Here is a 21,017-nt window from a genome sequence, read left to right as displayed (position 1 = left end):
AGGTTAAAGTGATGTTATAATTATGTTTCAGAATGAGACATAAGCTAACTTTAAAAAACCCCAAACCACTGAAGTACACCACTTACAGTTTAGTCAGATAACTATATTTGCGCCCTATCATGCACTGCTTATGTTTCCACATATTACACCGCACATGACATGTTAAATGCCATGATTATTAACATCACTGATTATATTCAAACAACTACACTAATGACATTGTGCTGTGAGGCTTAGTTGACATGTTCCGCATGTGTTATGCACCTGGCTGGCATTTGGTCAGGCTTGAACCCATCCCTCTGCAAACAGCCAACACACATTCTAAGCCCTTTTTCCACAACATTTTGCCATGTGTTGTAATATGTAATGTTATAATGAGGGAGAGGACCTTTAAAAATTACAGATGTTAAATTAAAAAATGTGGGAACAGGAAGACATGCTTTGGAATGTTGGAGCAGAAGGGCTATACAACCCATTATTAGGCTTGAGCCGCTTCATTGTCTACAATGAAGATCTCAGCAGTCGAATGTTCTAATAGCCATCAATTATCGTGAGACACTTCATTGTCTACAACAGAGGTCTCAACAGTCCAATGTTCTAATATACATTATTAGCAATGAGCTGCGTCATTGTCTATAATGGAGATCTCAACAGTCCAATAATCTCATATCCATTATTAATGATGAGCCATGATGTTCTAATATACATTTAGACCTGAGCCGCTTTATTGTCTACAATGGATGTCTCACCAGTCCAATGATCTAATATCCATTATTAGGCCTGAGCCGCTTCATTGTCTACAATGGAGGTCTCAACAGTCCAATAATCTAATATCCATTATTAGGCCTGAGCCGCTTCATTGTCTACATTGGAGGTCTCAACAGTCCAATGATCTAATATCCATTATTAGACCTGAGCCGCTTTATTGTCTACAATGGATGTCTCACCAGTCCAATGATCTAATATCCATTATTAGGCCTGAGCCGCTTCATTGTCTACAATGGAGGTCTCAACAGTCCAATAATCTAATATCCATTATTAGGCCTGAGCCGCTTCATTGTCTACATTGGAGGTCTCAACAGTCCAATGATCTAATATCCATTATTAGGCCTTAGCCGCTTCATTGTCTACAATGGAGGTCTCAACAGTCCAATGATCTAATATCCATTATTAGGCCTGAGCCGCTTCATTGTCTACAATGGAGGTCTCAACAGTCCAATGATCTAATATCCATTATTAGGCCTGAGCCGCTTCATTGTCTACAATGGAGGTATCAGCAGTCCAATTATCTAATATTCATTTTTAGGCCTGAGCCGCTTCATTGTCTACAATGGAGGTATCAGCAGTCCAATTATCTAATATTCATTTTTAGGCCTGAGCCGCTTCATTGTCTACAATGGAGGTCTCAACAGTCCAATGATCTAATATCCATTATTAGGCCTGAGCCGCTTCATTGTCTACAATGGAGGTCTCAACAGTCCAATGATCTAATATCCATTATTAGGCCTGAGCCGCTTCATTGTCTACAATGGAGGTATCAGCAGTCCAATTATCTAATATTCATTTTTAGGCCTGAGCCGCTTCATTGTCTACAATGGAGGTCTCAACAGTCCAATGATCTAATATCCATTATTAGGCCTTAGCCGCTTCATTGTCTACAATGGAGGTCTCAACAGTCCAATGATCTAATATCCATTATTAGGCCTGAGCCGCTTCATTGTCTACAATGAAGGTCTCAACAGTCCAATGATCTAATATCCATTATTAGGCCTGAGCCGCTTCATTGTCTACAATGGAGGTCTCAACAGTCCAATGATCTAATATCAATTATTAGGCCTGAGCCGCTTCATTGTCTACAATGGCGGTCTCAACAGTCCAATGATCTAATATCCATTATTAGGCCTGAGCCGCTTTATAGTCTACAATGGAGGTATCAGCAGTCCAATGATCTAATATCCATTATTAGGCCTGAGCCGCTTCATTGTCCACAATGGAGGTCTCAGCAGTCCAAAGTTCTAAAAACCCTTGCACTTGAGCCAGCTGCCAAGAAAATCAAAGATACTATTAAATGCAGCCTGCAGTGCAACAAGGGGTGCTGGAAACTGAGAGCCAATATAAGGTTGGATGCACAGTGCAACATATCTCAGTGTTAGAAAATTAGAATGTCGGTGGCTTTGGTAGTTAATAAAGTAGTAGAGGATGATTTACGTCTGCTGGAAGAATTTTAGTCCAACATTTAATGTATATTAATATGTTCCTTCCTGTTCAACTCAGAACCGTCATTCTCAATGCGTACACAATTTACAGTGTTATATGCCTTTTGATTGGCTATATTGGCCATTAAATATCCATTTCTTCATCACCAGTCCTCACCTGCAGGTCACTCCAGGAATTGGGAATACAGTCCTTAAGAACTAGCATAACACTCAGCAGTGCACCACAGAGATGTAAACTACACCATACAAATCCTGATAGTAGCCTAGTGAGTATGTTTGTAGGAGAATTTAGTACAGCGTAGAGCATTTGCGACATCTGCATGTTGCTTTGCATACATCGGATATAGACGGTTGGTAGCAATATTGTTCATATTTACAGCAATTATTATAGTGGTCCGCGTATAAGCAGGAATTGGCTGAAAAAAATAGAACACACAGTTGTCAACAAGAGAAACGTGAAAAGAACAATTTCATTCATAGATGATACAAGATATGTACGTATTTGTGCAGCATAGGCAGAGGTGTCATGCAGATCACTGCATTATAAGCGCCCCCGCCCCTACATATACTTCCCATTTCAGCCTAATGCTCATGAATATCTGTGAGATATGGCAGCTCTAGGTGCTCCTCAGCACATTCTGCAGGACATGGGGGTGCCATCATTTGGCATTATGTCACTGAGCTCAAGAAGCTAAGAAGATGGGGAAGCCTTGTTCATTAATAGAGGCAGATCAAGGCTCAGGCAAAATGGAGTCTTTGTTCTAATTTCATATTCATTCTCTAACTACCTCCTTTTTATTCATAATGATGTAATAAAGTAGTATATTATTGGGATAATATCTGTTCATTATTGTTTAACATGCTTGTTAGATTTGAATTAATGTTTCAATTGTTTGTTAAATATGTGAAACGTCTCAAAAATCAAATACTTGATTATACTTATAAAACACAAAATGGGGAGTTTGCAAGAGTGTCAAAGCCAAGTGGAGTCTCTGTACAAGAGTCAGTGGGGTCAATGGGTCATTTGGCCTCTGGTGGGCATTCCTTGAGCCCATCAGCTTGCCGGGCCATTCAAACTCCGTAGGAGGATCACCTACAGTCTTTAGTGACCCTCATCTACCTTTTGATTAAATGTGTCTGCTGATATAGTGGGTACACTTTCATCACTTTTGAATAGATACAGCCTATTGTTTTGATAGCTTTGATTTTATTTTTATTTTTCAGACACAAATCTTAAAATTGGGTTTTATTTCTAGAAAGCAAAAAAATAAAAAACCTTACCTGGACACTAATTATTTTTCCTGCCCAGATCCGCCATGCTTTGCATGAAGGGCCTTGGCAGAAAAACCAGTGATGGTTACCAAGCCCCACATAGAGCGGGACAATTGTCACTGTGGCCTGGTGGGCCAGTTTTGGATGTGTCAACATGTCAAGCGGTTTCCTCACCGGAGCCAGTGGAAACCTGGTAGTTTCTCACCTCTAAATTTGGTGGGCGAACCCTAATATTATCCCCAAATTGGACAATCGCCTTATTTTCTGTGGGGCGCCCACCATCTGCCAGTCTCTACATTTCCCTATCACTCACTGTTTTGGCAGCAGTTTAATTAATGTGCCAAAAGCTCATTGAAAGTGAGAGGGCTTTTAAAAAATCTGTGATCCAGACGAGTCACACGTTGAGAATATACAGGGTTAATTTCATCTAAAGCTAAATATAATGAAAGAGGAGACCAGAAAAGGAGGTAGGAGGCTGTCTCAGAATCTTGTGGCTGTTGCCAGAGTAAAACTCAAGAGTAAGATCCAAATACGTATATAGATTTCGAATATTGATGGTTATTGATTGCTGGATTTAATGATTTCAATTGGGAGGACTGAAAGGAAGGAAGAAAGGAAGGGAGGAATGGAGAGATGGATAGAGGAAGGAAGAAGCAAAGGGGAGGGAGGGTTGAATAATTTTCTTTCTGCATAGTATGTGCTACAATCTGACCTTGATATGGAATGAACATACAATGTGCAATGATAACACCAAACAGTCCAAGGGCTTAGTTAGAGTTGGGCAGATGTGGGACATTTACCAGTAAGTGGAGGATGTCCCATCTGCCTGTATTAAGAATGCATTGAGGTCAGTGACACTTTAAAGGTGGTTGGCAGGGCGTCCACCACATATTAGTGGAATTTGGATTGAGGAAAACAGATAAGCCAAGGGAATCGAAGAGTGCACAGCTGCTAGTGCCCATCCCTGGGGTACTGAAGGCTAGCATCATTGGAGTAACCCTCTACAAATAGATTTATTACCAGAAATTGAAGAGTGGTTTTAAGGCATTAGCGCTGTGGATAATTCCTTCCCGACGAAAGATCCAAGATAGACCAAAGCAATGGTAACTCCCCAATGTGGGTGTTATATTTATGCTGTCTTTATTTTTTTTAATCCAAATGATGTTGCTGGCAACTTCTTAAAACATATGATGAGGGACTAAAAAAAATTAGGATGTACACACACACATACAGTACTAGAGCAGTTGCGAGTTGCTGGGCTGCTGACCTCACCAACCTCAGCTCTGAATGAGATCCAACTTTGCCCAATTAACATATATAATTCATGGAGTTTCCCTAGAGCACATATGATCAAAGGAGTCATCCATCAGCAAGTTATAAACTGGAACCACCACATCAGGATCTAATGGAAGAGGGCCACTTCTATGGGCTGGGGTTCAGGTGATTTAGTTCCTACAATATGGATTGGTCTAAAAGTTGGAGAGTGACAGCCAATGAACAAAGTGTCTGAGACTTAGGGTACCAACTGGGTCCTTATCCATCCCCATGCAACATATCCTTTCGAAGCTAGCTGGGTTCAGAAGGAATAGTAGGATTGCACTAATGTTTGTTTCTATTTTTTCACATACTGACAAATGTGGTCATCACTTTAGCGTTCTCCCTACAGTTAATATACCCAGGTAGGAATACCCATTCACCAGGGGCTGTACTTCATCTGTCTTTATCTAAAGGGAGGTATCTGGTTCATGAAACCTCAGATTCATTACCCCAATCTACGACCAGAACCAACTTACACTTATAGCATTCTAGGTCCATGCAAGGAGTCATACCCTGTTGCTACCTTCTCTGTTTTAGTTTCATACAGGTATCTGGAGCGCGGTTAAAAATGTAATGTGCCCCTGCAAGTTTCGGTATGGTTTTAGAATATTGCAAATAAAATATTGTCCTAAATGTCATTTACAGATGTATTACCATTCTAGTTAATAACAGCCAATATACAGCCTGTAAGTGACATTTAGGACAGATATTTCCCCCAGATGGTATTTTACTAATGAATTTCTAACATGCAACTGCGGATTTCTGACCTTTGATGGGTGCAGTGATTCAACTGTATGAGATCCAGGCAACATTTTCATGTTACTCCTTTAAACGTCTGGTAGTAATAGGTCACCCAAGATAATCCTGAAATCATTTTAGGAATATATTTTTCCAATGGGCAGATGTATAAAAGTCTATTTTTGCAAGAGAGTCGGTGCAAATGATCTTTCTAGCCAGTAGCCTGTTCTTTCAAGGAGACATTGCCTGGTGATTTCCAGGCTGCCGGGAGTCGCGTATGCTTTGTAAGTATCCACAAAAGGTAGGTATGCAGGAGTAAATACACTTTCATGGCCTTGCATCATAGAAACTGCAAATTCCCACCTGCAGGAGATGTACTCATATTGAAACCTTTATTGTATATGGAATCTGCACAAAATCTAACAAAAAGGGTTTAAAATACATATGTTGAAACCTTTGTGAGCAAATACTGTTGCATGTAACTAAGATCTGTGAATTGAAAACATTGTTTTGCACTTACAAAAGGATATATCTGAATGGAAGTCAGGCTTAAATGAGCAGACAGCTTTGTGAACTAGGCCCAAGAATTTCTGACTTCTGCTGAAGCTGCAGCCTATTGACTGGACCCTGTCATTCATACCCTGTAAAGGTATATGTGGCAAGTACTAAGAAAGGATAACATATCTGTGCATGCGAATGGTAAATGCAAGCAGAGGTAATTCAGAAGATGCAAGTGACTTGGTCTGAAATCGTCGTTGGTGAAGTTATATTCCAGTCATCAGTCTTACAGTTAAAGAATACGAAAAACATATTTGGGAAAAGTCCCCAGCACTTTGGCGGTATGAATCACTCTGTTATCAAATCGCGATAAAAGGGAACTCCTACTGCACACAGAATGCAATGGACAGATTGATTAGGGCCTGCTTAAAAAACACTTCTTTCTGAAAGGGACCAAGTAGAAATTTTGCCAGCCAGATTCGGCATTGTAGACTCTGGAGCAGTGGCTTCAGTAGGGTTGGTGTCTCCTGCTGCGTGTAACTCAGGGTGTCACCCGCTCACAACTTAACGGATGGACCAACTCACCCTCTGCCTGCACCATGTCCCCTCTGCCTGCACCATCTCTCCCTCTGTCCGCACCATCTCTCCTCCGCTTGCACCATTCCACCCCCTGCCTACACCATCTTTCCCTCAGCCTACACCATCTCACCCTCTGCCTGCACCATCCCCCCTCTGCGTGCACCATCTCTCCTCTGCCTGCACCATCTCCCCTCTGGTTGCACCATCTCTCCCTGTGTCCACACCATCTCCCCTCCGCCTGCACCATCTCTCCCTCTGCCTGCAGCATCTCTCCCTCTGTCTGCACCATCTCCCCTCTGCCTGCACCATCTGCCCTCCGCCTGCACCATCTCTCCCTCTGCCTGCACCATATCACCCTCTGCCTGCACCATCACCCCTCTGCGTGCACCATCTCTCCTTCTGCCTGCACCATCTCTCCCTCTGCCTGTAGCATCTCTCCCTCTGCCTACACCATCTCCCATCTGCCTGCACCATCTCTCCCTCTGTCTGCACCATCTCCCCTCCGCCTGCACCATCTCTCCCTTTGTCCACACCATCTCCCTTCCGCCTGCACCATCTCTCTCTCTGCCTGCACCATCTTTCCCTCTGCCTGCACCATCTCCCCACTGCCTGCACCATCTCCCCCTCAGCCTGCACCATCTCCCCTCTGCCTGCACCATCTCCCCCTCAGCCTGCACTATCTCACCCTCTGCCTGCACCATCTCCCTCTGTGCCTGCACCATCTCCCTCTGTGCCTGCACCATCTCCCTCTGTGCCTGCACCATCTCCCTCTGTGCCTGAACCATCTCCCTCTCTGCATACACCATCTCCCCCTCAGCCTGCCCCATCTCCACTCCGCCTGCACCATCTCTCCCTCTGTCTGCACCATCTCCCCTCCGCTGCATCATCTCGCCCCCTGCCTGCACCATCTCTCTCTCTGCCTGCCTGCACCTTCTCTCCCTTTGCCTGCACCTTCTCTCCCTCTGCCTGCACCATCTCCCCTCCGCCTGCACCATCTCACCCTCTGCCTGAACCATCTCCCTCTCTGCCTGCACCATCCCTCCCCCTCCACCTGCAACCCCTCCCCCGCCTGCTGCTCTTTTAACCCTTTCCTTGTCGCCTTCTCCACCCCCTCATGGTTTCTCCCTCACAGTTCTAGCTTTTCTCAAAGTGACTGAAATAAACACATGAAATAATGTGCTTTGAATTTGTGCGCGTGCCGCTGAGGATAAGTTTAAATAGACGCAAAGGCGAGGCTGCAGAGCTGTGTTGCATATACAGCGCGTAACCAGATGGTGTCACGCCATGTGAGGGTGTCACCCGGTGCGGTCCGCACCCCACGCACCACCCTAGTGACACCACTGCTCTGGAGGCTCAGTCGTTTCATAATGAATGGATTAAATGCTTATTGAAGAAGTCCTTGGTAGCTCTGCAGGATGCAGTGGCGGAGAAATAGATGGAGTTGGGGGACAGCGAAGAGTTTCAAAAGTGTTGCTGATTTTTTCTGTTATTCCTTTTAAATACAAAAGGCTAAGGCCTTCAGGAATATTTGAGGTAACTATTCACCTTCTCAGAACAAAAAGCTTTAGTAAACTGTCTCTAAAGTTAAAGTGAGAAGTCCAGAATTGTGTTATGAATAATCACCAAAGGTAAAGTAGATCTACCCTTGACTGGAGTGGTTGAATGGAAAAAAGAGGTTTGGAGAATTTACATGAAATCCAAAGTCCCAGCCTGCCTTATAATTCCCATCTGGCTTTTGGGAAAGGCATCCTTAACTCTGTCTTGAATTTCTAGCTCTAAAATATGTCACTACAATTGGATCATAGTTTCCTTTCTTATTGTTTACCAAAACATTTTGAACCCTCTACTGGAAGAACTTGCCCTGGGAGGTCTGAGTACTGCGTAAATGAGAGGGAGCTACACTCGGGACTAACACAGGAGAATAGGTTCTGTTAGAGAAGGCACCCAAAAAGTGATAGGTAGAATCGTTTCTCCAACCAGACATGGTTCTTTTGCTCAGCGTGCCACTGGAACCAAGTGACACCCAACTGATGAGCCCTAATCAGGGTGAAAACAGTCTTGAGTTCTGTGAAAACTGGGTTGTTGGTTGACCTTGTTGATTGGGTTGTTGGTGTTAGCCCTGGTTAAGCAACAGCCACAATACTTATTATTATTATTATTATTATTATTATTATTATTATTATTAACGAGTTTTATATAGTGCCTGGTTACCCTTGGGCATCCCCGCGCTGATCCAGAAGGAAACACTGCCACTATAGACACCAGAACTAGACAGTGAATAGATAAGTTTTTAAAAGTTTACCAGACAGAGTGAACTACAAAACGGTCACTAAATTACCTATGCAAAAACCCTGTGTAGCGTGGCACAATAAGCAGACAGAATTAAATTAGAGGCAATGTGTATTGTATTTATGCAGTACGCAAGCAGTAATGATGTGAAAAAACAACACAAGAAAAATCCAACTCCAATTTAGAAAAATAGAATACATTTTGATACATTATTTTACACCAAATGGCAGAATTTCAATCAATAGAACTGGAGTCATCAATTTTTCAAATTGTAACTACAAACGGTGAACAGACAAAATATCGACTCCAAAATATCGACTGGACATAATATCGACTTTTAAATATAGACTGGACAAAATATCGACTGGACAGAATATCGACTACAAAAATATCGTTTTTAAGGTAAGTGAAGTAATATCGACTGTATAAAATATAGATAGCAAAAATATCGAATTTTTAATAATATATAATACTTTATAGTGTATTTTTATGTAATAATATGTGTGAAATGTTATAAAATATTTTATTAAATGAATTTTGTTTTTATAATATTTGCGTAATGTAATTCTGTAGCGGGTTGTGGGTTTATAGGGGAATAGGGTGGGAAGTAATTTAATAATAATGAATTAATTAATATATGTTTGTAAATATTTTTAATTAATAATTAATTGATAATTAATTAATATTAATTAGTTAATTAATTAATATAATTTAGTACATATTTTTTATTAGTAATTAATTGGTAATTAATTAATTGTAATTAGTTAATTACATTAATTAGAGTAAATTTTAAATATATATAATTTTGTGTTATTGTAAAGTAATTAATTGGGGTAAAATAATATTAATTATTAAATTAATTACAACTAATGTGCTAATATATTTACTTTATTGTTATTGTTAATTAATAATTAATTGGTAATTAAATAATATTGATTAATTTTGGGTAAAGGAGTATTTTTAGGGTTCAGGGTCAGTTTTCAGTTTTTGGGTAAAGGGGTATTTTTAGGGTTCAGGGTCAGTTTTCAGTTTTTGGGTAAAGGGGTATTTTTAGGGTTCAGGGTCAGTTTTCAGTTTTAGGGTAAAGGGGTATTTTTAGGGTTCAGGGTCAGTTTTCAGTTTTAGGGTAAAGGGGTATTTTTAGGGTTCAGGGTCAGTTTTCAGTTTTTGGGTAAAGGGGTATTTTTAGGGTTCAGGGTCAGTTTTCAGTTTTTGGGTAAAGGGGTATTTTTAGGGTTTAGGGTCAGTTTTTAGTTTTTGGGTAAAGGGGTATTTTTAGGGTTCAGGGTCAGTTTTGGGTTTTTGGGTAAAGGGGTATTTTTAGGGTTTAGGGTCAGTTTTGGGTAAAGGGGTATTTTTAGGGTTCAGGGTCAGTTTTCAGTATCTTATTTAATTATAGTATGTTACTATATATATATGTTTTAACAAATAATATTGGAATTTTTTTTTATTACTTTCATTTATTATTTAATTATTATAAGTTAATGTAAGTATTTTTAAGTATATTTTAGTAATTACATTTTAATATTAATTTAATTTAACACTGTTTTTTATAAAGTCGATATTTTTTACAACTATATTATTGTAAACTATATTTTGTACTCGATATTTTTGTACTTACCTGTTTGTAGATACAAACTCGATATTTTGACTGTCGATATTTTGTCCACGATATTTTTGCTAGTCGATATTTTGACCCTCGATATTATTTCAGTGATCCACTACAAACTAAAGGCTTAAAGGTCAAACTGCCAAACGTGACCCGGTCTAGTCATGTGAAACCGGGCCAAAGCCAAAAAATATGTTTGCCTGTGATGGAGCACAGGTCAGTTACAAGAAGTGTATTGGGGCCAGTTGCTTGACTTCAGAAATAGAAGTATTTTAAAGAAATATGTTCTGAGAAGGTCAAGTTTAGCATGACAAAGCTGCAGTTGTGTCCGAGGAAGGGACGTCGCTGTTTGGGAGCCACTGGATGAAGTCGCAGTGAAGATTTCTATGTTCGAATTTAGTCACTTTTATGTAAGCTAGAAATCTCCATTGGCACAGGGCAGGAGGCTGTAGCTGAAGACATTTTCAGGACATTGGATACCCTTTTTGCGAAGGAATGATGAACAAGATTTGCTGCTGTGGAGAAAAACTTAGCGGGAGCAGCTGTGAAGTCAGGCCAACCAGTCAGAGAAAATTTTTGCCAGAAATGTTCTAAGTCCCAAGTTTAGAATTTTAGCTATCTGGACAAATTTAGCACCACACCCAAATGTCCAGGATTGGTGGGACACTACTTGGGGGTTCAGGACTCATTCTGGCTGGGTCCAGATGTGGGTTCAAGATGATGGCAATGTTTTATGTATCTCCGTGGCTCTGAACAGTAGGCCAGCAAACTAGCCCTTGGAGTGAATCTGGTAATCCTGGATTCAGATGAAGATGCAGGGCCCGAAGAGCAGGCTGGCCTCTTAGGGTTCAAGGTACTATACAAGCAGCAAAGCAGCCCTTTCAGGTGCAGCAGAGCAGTCTTGCGGAGTTTACAGCAGGCTTGGCAGCAGGCAGTCCTCTGAAAGAGCTTCTGTAGGTCCAGAAAGTGAACTAAAGAGTAGGTCTAAGGGCCTTATTTTATACCTGTGCCTTCTTTGAAGTTAGGAGACGTTTCTAGAGTTTTCTCTTTGAAGTTCTTGAAATTTCCTGACTCCCCTTCCCTGGTTCCAAGCTGCCCGCAGAGACAATGTAAAGATGACAAGCACTTTGTGTGAATGCAGAGCCTATTGGAGTTGCAAGTGGGGATGTGCCCAGCTCCATCACCCCATCCTGCCAGCAGATGGCCCAATCACGCCCACCTAATTCCTCTATTGTGTGACTGTCTGGGAGTAATTCACAACGTCTAACTGCCAATTACACTCCTATATATGACCTAAGGCACGCTTGTAAATTGGGAAGTCATAAACAACCCTTTGACAAGTTGGCATAGATATCTAAACATTACATTAAATGTTTTGGGGGCCCATGAAATCTGGTCAAGTGACCTCCCTGTGTCCACCGTTTCAAAACTGTTGGTCAAGAAGGCAAAGCTAATGTTGACGGAACAGGAAGCTCAAGCCCTGAAGAGTGCAGCACATGGGGTCTGGGCTATAACATTGTATGAACCTGGGGTCCTGACGATCTACCTTTCACTGCCTTTTGGTAAGGTTATGAAAAAACAGCTGTTGAGCATTCGATTTGGACTAATTCCTTTAAAAGCGTATTGGTTTGGCCAGATGAATCTCGATGACCCCGACAGACAATGTAGTCTAGTTAAAAAGAATGAAGTGGATAGATCCCTGATTCACATTCTCTATATCTGCAAAAAGCTACTTCCACTAAGAAAGTTCTTGCTGTGACCAATATGGTGTGACCTAGACATCACGACTTGCGAAGGCATCATGCAAGGCTGCCTAAAAGGAGACTCCTTGCAGCTTGTGGTCTGATTTCTGCAATTCATGAAAACTGAACTAGCATCTCCCATCATCGTGGTGGATACCGAACTTCGGACAGGCTGCTAAGACCAAAGACTAAAAAATGCTGTACTTTATACTAGGGTTATGAGATGACTCTGCACACGGGATAAGCAGTATGTCAGGTATTGGGGAAAAAGGTGAAGATGGACTCTCATACCCTCTGCGATCTATATTAGCATAAGGCTAGAAAATGATATTTCCATTGTAGGCTTTTTAATTCATCACACTTAAAGGTCCCCAACTTAATGGCAATTAGTAGCCTGCAGAAAAACCTTGCACTTTATTTAGGCTATAGCCTCAAAGAAAACAGATCACCCTGGCCCATGGATGGTATATATCACTACTTCTAATGTAGGCCTCCTCATTGTACAGTCTCTATTAGCACCCATCCACTTTAAACGTATTGCTTCTTTTCCACCCCCAAGTTAGGCCCCTGAATTAACTATGCAGTTAAAACACTGCATTTCATATATCGCAGAGTTGGGTGGCTTAGTGGACAAATCAGTCTACTGTAGGGGTCTGTTTTCGACCTCATGATCACAGGTTCAAATCCTGGTGGGTCCACTCGCCCTTTCATCCATTTAAGGTTGATAAAATGAGTTGGGTAACAATAAACATCTGTTATTCAGCGCCAAGATACCCTTGCTTGAACGTGTGATTTACAAATACATGCTATGTCATAATTAGGGCTCACAGTTTTTAATTTCTACTGATTTTTACAAATAAATACAGACAAAATCAATGTGTTTCTTGTCTGTATTCAGGTTTAAAAAATGGGAATATACAGACAATTGGGCTTCTTCGGAGTGCCTTCCCATATTGCGGTTCATTAATTCCAGGCCAACTGCTGAGCAGATAGATGCCAGGGGGAGTTAAAAAATAGGATGAGGTTTCATTAAATAACAACATATGCCAACATCCATTTGCATTAAAATGCTAATTTTCACCTCTGGGTGTATGGTTCTCTTCTATTTGGTGGCTTAATTCACTAAAGCGTGACAGGTGTCAAAGTATGAGTGCACATTTATTAGTTTATTGTGAAACAACAGCGGACGGATGCAGAGTGGCACTGCCATACTTAAGGATTTAAGACCCTCGAAAATGAAGGGCATATAGGAACATTATGATATATCATTCAGGCCTAAGTAGGCAGCATTATACCAACATTGGAGGTTATCCCTTATTGGTGCTGGAGATTCCACAACGAAAGAAGGACAATGAGGCTAGCTGTTGTTCAAATCTGCATTTCGTATTGATCCTTATACGAGCTGTTTTTTAAAACATTCTCTGGTGTTGGAAGAAGCATTTTATATTCCCGACAAGGAGTTTCAGGATAGAAGTGACTTCTGCACTTTGGTCAAGCTACTTTTTAAGATATCATCAGAGAGTAATATCTTTAGTCTTGATAAAGATGGTTTACATCAAGATAATACCATCGAAACGCATCAACGCCTTAGAACCATAATACGCACAGTGGGTTTCCACACTAGATATTGATTGTCTTATGTACATCAGGGTTCAGCCCCAACATTACCTCATACGTATAGGGTCACTTTATGATACTGATATTAATAAAGAATTACGACTAACGCTGCATTTCACTGCACTGCGCTAACTGCCCTATCAAAATTGTAAATTTTCTTCACACTTACCTCACTACTCCCCGCACTGCCCTTCTCCGACACTTCCTTCCCGGTCCAACGCAGCTGTTGCTGTTTGAGTGGAGGTCGGAACTACACCCAACTTGCCTCACTTCCGCAAGTCCAACAGGCGGAAGCCATCTTGAGAGGGAGACAGTCTATTCTCCCCCCAGAGCGACCAGCCAACAGTATTTAACTGCCAGATGGCGCCGACGTGCAGCAGATAAGCTGATAGTGGCTGCCTTAGTTGCCAGATAAGTTTAACCTTGCTTGGGAAATTGTTTTTATAACCCTGCCTGAAGTTTTAAATTCGTTTTACCAATTTGCTGCCTGAAAATTGATTTTTAAAACAGCGCGCTGAAACTCAAAGTGTTTTAAGTGTCAATATTAATGAGGAATTACAACTAACGCATCATTTCACTGCACTGCGCATACTGCCCTATCAACATTTTACATTTTCTTCACTCTTACCTCACTTCCTCCCTGGTCCACCGCAGCTGTTGCTGTTTGAGTGGAGGAAGGAACTACACCCAACTTGCCTCACTTCCGCAAGTCCAACCGGCGTAAGCCATCTTGGCAGGGAGATGGTCTAGTCTCCTCCCAGAATCACCAGCCAATAGTATTTAATTGCCAGATGGTACCGGCGCACAGCGGCGTGCACACCGAAGGTACGCCAAAGGCAAGCCCGTCTGCGCCCGTCCGGGACCGGATCACGTCCAGTGTCAGCAATACCGCCCTTTTTTCCACAGACAAGCGACTCACAAGGGATTGAATCCTAGCCTTTAATAGTAACCACTTATCATGTAAAAATTTGTTGGATGTAACTGGAAGAAGCCCATTTACTGTAAGAACTGTAAACAAACTCTCTTGCCTACACAGGAGAGACTGCACTTGAAAACACTAGCAAACAGACCTTCAGACGTAGCAGCCTTTTAAATGCTCGATCACTGTGCTAGCATGCCCAACGTAAATATGAACTGAAGGGCTGGTGCAATTCCCATATAGTCAATGCCCTTCCCCCGGCTACCTTATTCACAGATTAGATAGACCCGAACAATGTGGGGGAGGCCTGGCATTCATCTACCACAGCTTATTAAAGTGTTCAATATCCCAACTACCTGACCTAAAAGGGGCAGAGGGCATCAGCTTATGCTTCCAATTAGAGGACTCCTTTGCTTTTTCAGGAGCTCCAACCTGGCCAACCTGGCCCTTACAAAACATTTCTGGACAGTATTGGAGACATTGTGAGCTCACTTACCCTCAGATTCTCCAATTTCACCCTATTAGGAGATATTAATATTCATCTCGACACAATAAATGACCCAGGGGCAATACATTTCAAAGAAATCATGAATACACTCTGCCTGGAGCAGAACATTTTCTCCGCCACCCACAATGCCGGCCACACGTTGGACAGTATTTGCTCTAATCTCAACTCACTCACAGTCAAGTCAACCTAACCTGGACTGATCACAAACTGATTCCCTTAGAAATCAAATTCCAGAGTAAGCCAAATACCAAGAGATGCTCCTTGCCCCCGCAACAAGCTAAGCATAGGTGGAAGGAGATGTCAACTCACCCTGACTTACACCAAGCGGCGATGGCTAGCAGACCCAACTTGTCAGGAGATCTGACAGTGGATAACCAACTTTTCACGCAGTGGATTTATACCCTAAGGGACCGTTTTGCACCTCCAGGTCCACAAAAACAGCCACTCAAAGAAATCTTCTACCCTATGGTACACCAAGACTGAGTTACAAAGTCATTGCAGGCTCCTAGAACGCAGATGGCAACGGAACTATGAGCGGCCAAACAAACTAAATTCAAAACGGCTCTCAAAAATGACCACACTCAGAATAAAATAGCCAAAAAAGCTTACTATACAAAAGCGCTTAAAATGGCAAACTCTAATCAAAAAACGATTTTTAGGATAGTCAACGCGTTTACCAACCCAGAGTCACTGCAACAAGAGATTCCTCCCTGACAGTCTCTCTGCAATAACATAGCAGACTACTTTGAACAGAAAGTCCAAATATTACAGCAAGACTTTACCTTACGTCTCTGTACCTCTGCCAACAACGACATCATCTTAGGCAAAGACAGACCAACTTTACAAACCTTCAAGCAGATTAGTTTGGACCAATCTCACCAAGCAATCCTTGCTATTAAATCAGGTTCCCCGTTTGACCCCTGTGCCCCCTCGAGCCTGCATGCCATAATCGATATTGCAAATCCAATCATAAACAAACTAATCAACACCTCCCTGTCAACAACAATCATTCCTACAGAATGGAAGCTGGCAGCAGTCAAGGCGCTACAAAAGATTTGATTGATTTGATTTGTCGACTTGTATAGTGCCCGTATGCCCGAAGACGTCTTGCAGCTGCATTTTGCAGGACATATGAGGCGGGTGGACTGAGCGATGCTTTTATGGGTTTCATAAGCTGAGTTGGAAAAGAGCCATGTTTTCAGTAGTCTTATGAAGGACATTGGCAGATGGTTTCAGGTTTTTGCTGAAAAGAAACAACTTTCTGATCCTACTACCCTTGCTAACTTCCGAACTATTTCCTTATTACCATGCCTTAGTAAGATCACTGAAAAGCTTGTAAATGCACCACTCATAACCTATCTCGAAGAAGCAAGGATCCTACAACCTAATCAATCTGGTTTCAGATCCCAGCACCAGAATCAGTCCTACTGTATACGACTGAATTCCTCAAAGCTGCCCAGGATCAAGGAAAAAAGCCAGTCTTGTTCCTCATTGACCTATCGGCCGCTTTCAACACGGTCTCCCATGTCATTCTCCTAGACCGTCTTGAATCTTATGGCATTTCCCACAGAGCCCTGGCTTGGATTAAAGGGTTTTTGCAGGACCGCAGACAATTTATCACCCTTGGCCACCACAAGTTAAAAGAAAATCCCTGCTTCCCGGTGTCCCTCAGGGCTCCATCCTTAGACCAATGCTCTTCAATGCCTATATGGCCCCACTGATTATCTTGATAACGTTATTCAACATAGAGACTTTCTAATATGCGGACAATACGGAGTTAATTCTGGTCCTAGACAAAAAAAACACACAGGCAGAAGAAAACGTCAACTCATGTCTTACAGCCACTTTTCAGTGGATGGAAATCAACCATCTAAAGTGCATTTCTGAAAAGACAGAAATACTTCCTCTAGGACAAGGGAACACCTTCTCCCCCAAGTTTTGGTGGCCAGCTAACACTCCCCTGCCTCCAAACACAGTAAAAGTAGTCAGAAATCTGGGTATCGAATTTGATGCTACATTATCCTTCAAACAGCATCACTGGCAGTTGCTGGAACCTGTTTCCATATTATAAAATCTCTCAACTTTTTTTTTATCTACTTCCCATCTCAGCCAAACAGGCAGTTGCTGTGGTCCTAATTATGTCCAGTTTGGACTACTGAAACAGCCTGTATGCAGGGGCTAATAAGTCGTTTTTATACAAACTACAAATGGTCCAACACGCGGCAGCACATTTAGTGCTCAAATGGCCCAGGAGGTCGTCTGCATCGGCGGCCTTGGAAGCACTACACTGGCTCCCCATCCATAAAAGAGTTCTGTTTAAAAAACTAATCATCACTTTCAGAATATTTTACTCCGCAGGACCACACTACCTTCGACCTAGATTCACGCATTACATTCCCTCCCGTAGTCTCAGATCATCTAACGCTAACCTGTTAAAACCACCAGTGTTTAGATATTTATCGAAAGGAGGCAAATCACTCTCAGTGATGGGGACCAAAGCATGAAACCAGCTCCACAACCAACTCAGTCAGATTCAATCTGAAGCTCTCTTGTGGAAGGCCCTAAAATCCTGGATCTTTTCATCCTCCAATGCACTCTGTAGAACTCTTATCTAACTCCTTGCTCCCTAGCAGCTACCTTTTTTCTATTCAGGAATCCGCATAGTGCCATGATGCTCCTCGGTGTGATAGAATGCGCTCTACAAATGTCTGTTTACATTTGGCAATATACCATATTACAACTTAATTTATTCACAGATTACAAAACAAATATGGATAAATACTGATAAGATGAAAAAAATTAATATGGATACGTACAGACGGAAATGGTAAATAAATAAATACCATAAAACCGAGAGCCCTAATTATAATCCATCCACTTAGGCCCCAGCCGTGGAAACTATACTGGACGTACAGTTAGCACTTTAGGAACTGAAATATTCATAAACTCTGCACTTTACCTAGGTTTCAGCATCGGAACTCCCAGTGGGGGCAAAGCTAACCCGTCAGCCATAGAATGCAGAGGATTTCATACTGCTGTTCTTAATGCATTTTTTTAAGCATGTCCTTTTAGCATCAATCTGTTATTAGCTAACCATATATTGCATTTAAATGGATGTTGGCGTTTCTATTGTATCAATTTTAATTAATTGTACAATAAAGTATCTATCTATCTATCTATCTATCTATCTATCTATCTATCTATCTATCTATCTATCTATCTATCTATCTATCACAGGCTGCACTCACCACATGGCTGAGGGCAGGAAAATTCTAACTTTCTACAAATGTTATTTTCAAAATTGTAATTACCAATCTGACTTTACCTTTAAAGTAGACTTTTCATTACATTTTCATAGATACCAAACATGAAATGCTCACCTGGTCCCATTCAAATTTTTCACTTATTAAATGTAATAAGGAAACCCAATGTTATCCTATGGGTCACGAAGGTCTCACAGTAGTGAAAAACAAATGAAGTTTTTCATTGCCAGGACATGTAAAACGTAAAAGTACAAGTTCAGCCTTTTAATTACAATGCACCCTGACCTATGGGCTGCCTATGGCCTACGCTAGGAGTGACTTATATGTAATAAAAGTGGAGTTTAAGGCTTGGCAAGAGTGCTAAATTGCCAAGTCAAATTGGCAATTTAAAAATGCACTCGGGTTGCAATGTCAGGCCTGGGACATGCTTTAAGAGGCTACTCAAGTGGGTGGGTCAATATGTGCTGCAGGCCCACTATTAGCATTTAATGTAAAGGACCTGGGTATATTGAACACCACTCTACAAGAGACTTATAGGTTAAAGAAGTATGCCAACCAGGTGTAAGACAATTTTATCTTGCTTTAGTGAGAGAGCACAAGCACTTTAGCACTGGTTAGCAGTGAGTCTTGAAGCCAACAAAAATTAATTCAGCAGAAAACAGAGGATAAAGGCAACATGTTTGGGGGTGAACCAGCAGAGAGGCTTAGGTCAACAGGTTGCTTGTGATCTGGTTCAGGGGTGACCTAACCTGGTAGTTCTGGGTGGTACGTTCCTATTGGGGCAGGGTCAAGGCTGATTTTTATATGAATAGGTCCATACTGAGGTGCATGGTGAGAAAAAAGAACAATGGGGTGGCTTGCTACTTCAAGTAATTACCAGCGGTTAGACTTATTGCAACCATTCCTTCCATCGCCTTTTTTTGTGCTTCCATAACACTAACCATGTAGAAGCCTACAGGTTGCATTGCCAATTTACATGCATATTCCCCTGAATTTTAAACTTCAAGCCTCTAAATGCCTCAGCATTTTACCAGCAAATCAGTCAGGCTATGCTCACTGCAAGAAGGACCAATACCTAGCAAAAACAGCCATACAGCATCATCTGAACCACGAAGTCTTCACGCACTCTGAGTCAGGGTGGACTTGTCTTGACCAGAAGCCCTCATAATGCAATTATTCACTTTGCTGATAGCCATCAGCTTCAAGCAAGGATCCAACAGGAGTCTTGTGTCTTCTTAATTTCCCACTGAGAATGTTGACACCCATGAAGAGGCTTTTGGGCTCTTTGATTCAGTGGTCTGAAACTGCATCCTTTACTTTGAAGCTGGCAACCACCTCACTTTGAGTTGATGTTGCTGTTAAGAGTGTGAAAGCATGGTTTGACTATCTGAGTATTATTTAAGGATGCTGAGTGCTTTTCGAATTTTATGGCCCCATTTACAGATTTTCTTCTCTTTTGAAAATGTTACCAAGTGCCTTGAGTACTTTATTTTTGATGAGATTTTTACTTTGTAACTGGGTTAGTTTAAAACTCGAAGTTATATAATCCTTTACAATCCATTTTTAGAAAGCAATGGGAACTCAGATTGGTCTGTCTTTGAAGTGCGGACAACTAGCCAAAAATAGCTGCACATACTAGAGTTGACTTTTAAGGGCTAACTACATTAAAGTCAATTTGAAAATGATGAGGTAATAGTGTTGAGGCTCTCATTATTAACTATCACAATTCAAACAATGTTGAAGTTCAAAAAGGCCCCTTTATTACAAGCATTCTTTAATTGTTTTAACTTTAGTCTAGCAACCCCATATTGCTCCTTAACGATTCCCATCCATGAACCTTTAAAACCCTATCAACCCTTCACGCTACCTTTTCCTAAATACTAAAAACATGCCACCTCTTAACTCTGTCTTTTTCTCAAAAATTAAAACCCTTTCTAGTACCAAGCACTACCTTCCCAAAATCCTAACAAATCCTTACTACCCAGTATCCCTATCCTTACATGAACTCTAGAAAACCGTTAAGCACTTCTACGCTCGCTGTCCATCCCTGAACCCTAAAACTCAAACTATCCCTCAATACTACTTTGGTATTTAATTTATTCTATTTTATAATTTTTTTATGAATACCTACCTCATGTTAGAGCAAGGCTGTTGTATTCTATTCTACTCTTACCTCGTGAGTAGCCAACAGCGTTCCGCGCAGGTAAAAGCGGTGGGACGGTGGACTGGGTAGGGGGGGACTTCAAGGGACAATGCAGGGAGAAAATGATTTATTTTATTTCCCCTCTGACTCGTCCCTCAAAATCCCCCATCACCCCACCCCACCGCTGTTACCTGCATGGACCGCGGTTGTGAGTAGCGCAAGGCAGTTCAGTTCCGCTTCTGTTTAGAGTGTTGAATTTTGAAAAGGAGTCCGTTTCTGCTTCTTTCCAGTATTGGCCGCCACGTCC

The sequence above is a fragment of the Lissotriton vulgaris genome, chromosome 6 (genome assembly GCF_964263255.1).
Source record: "Lissotriton vulgaris chromosome 6, aLisVul1.2, whole genome shotgun sequence".
NCBI classification, from domain to species: Eukaryota; Metazoa; Chordata; class Amphibia; order Caudata; family Salamandridae; genus Lissotriton; species Lissotriton vulgaris.
Note: the sequence above shows the minus strand (reverse complement) of the source record.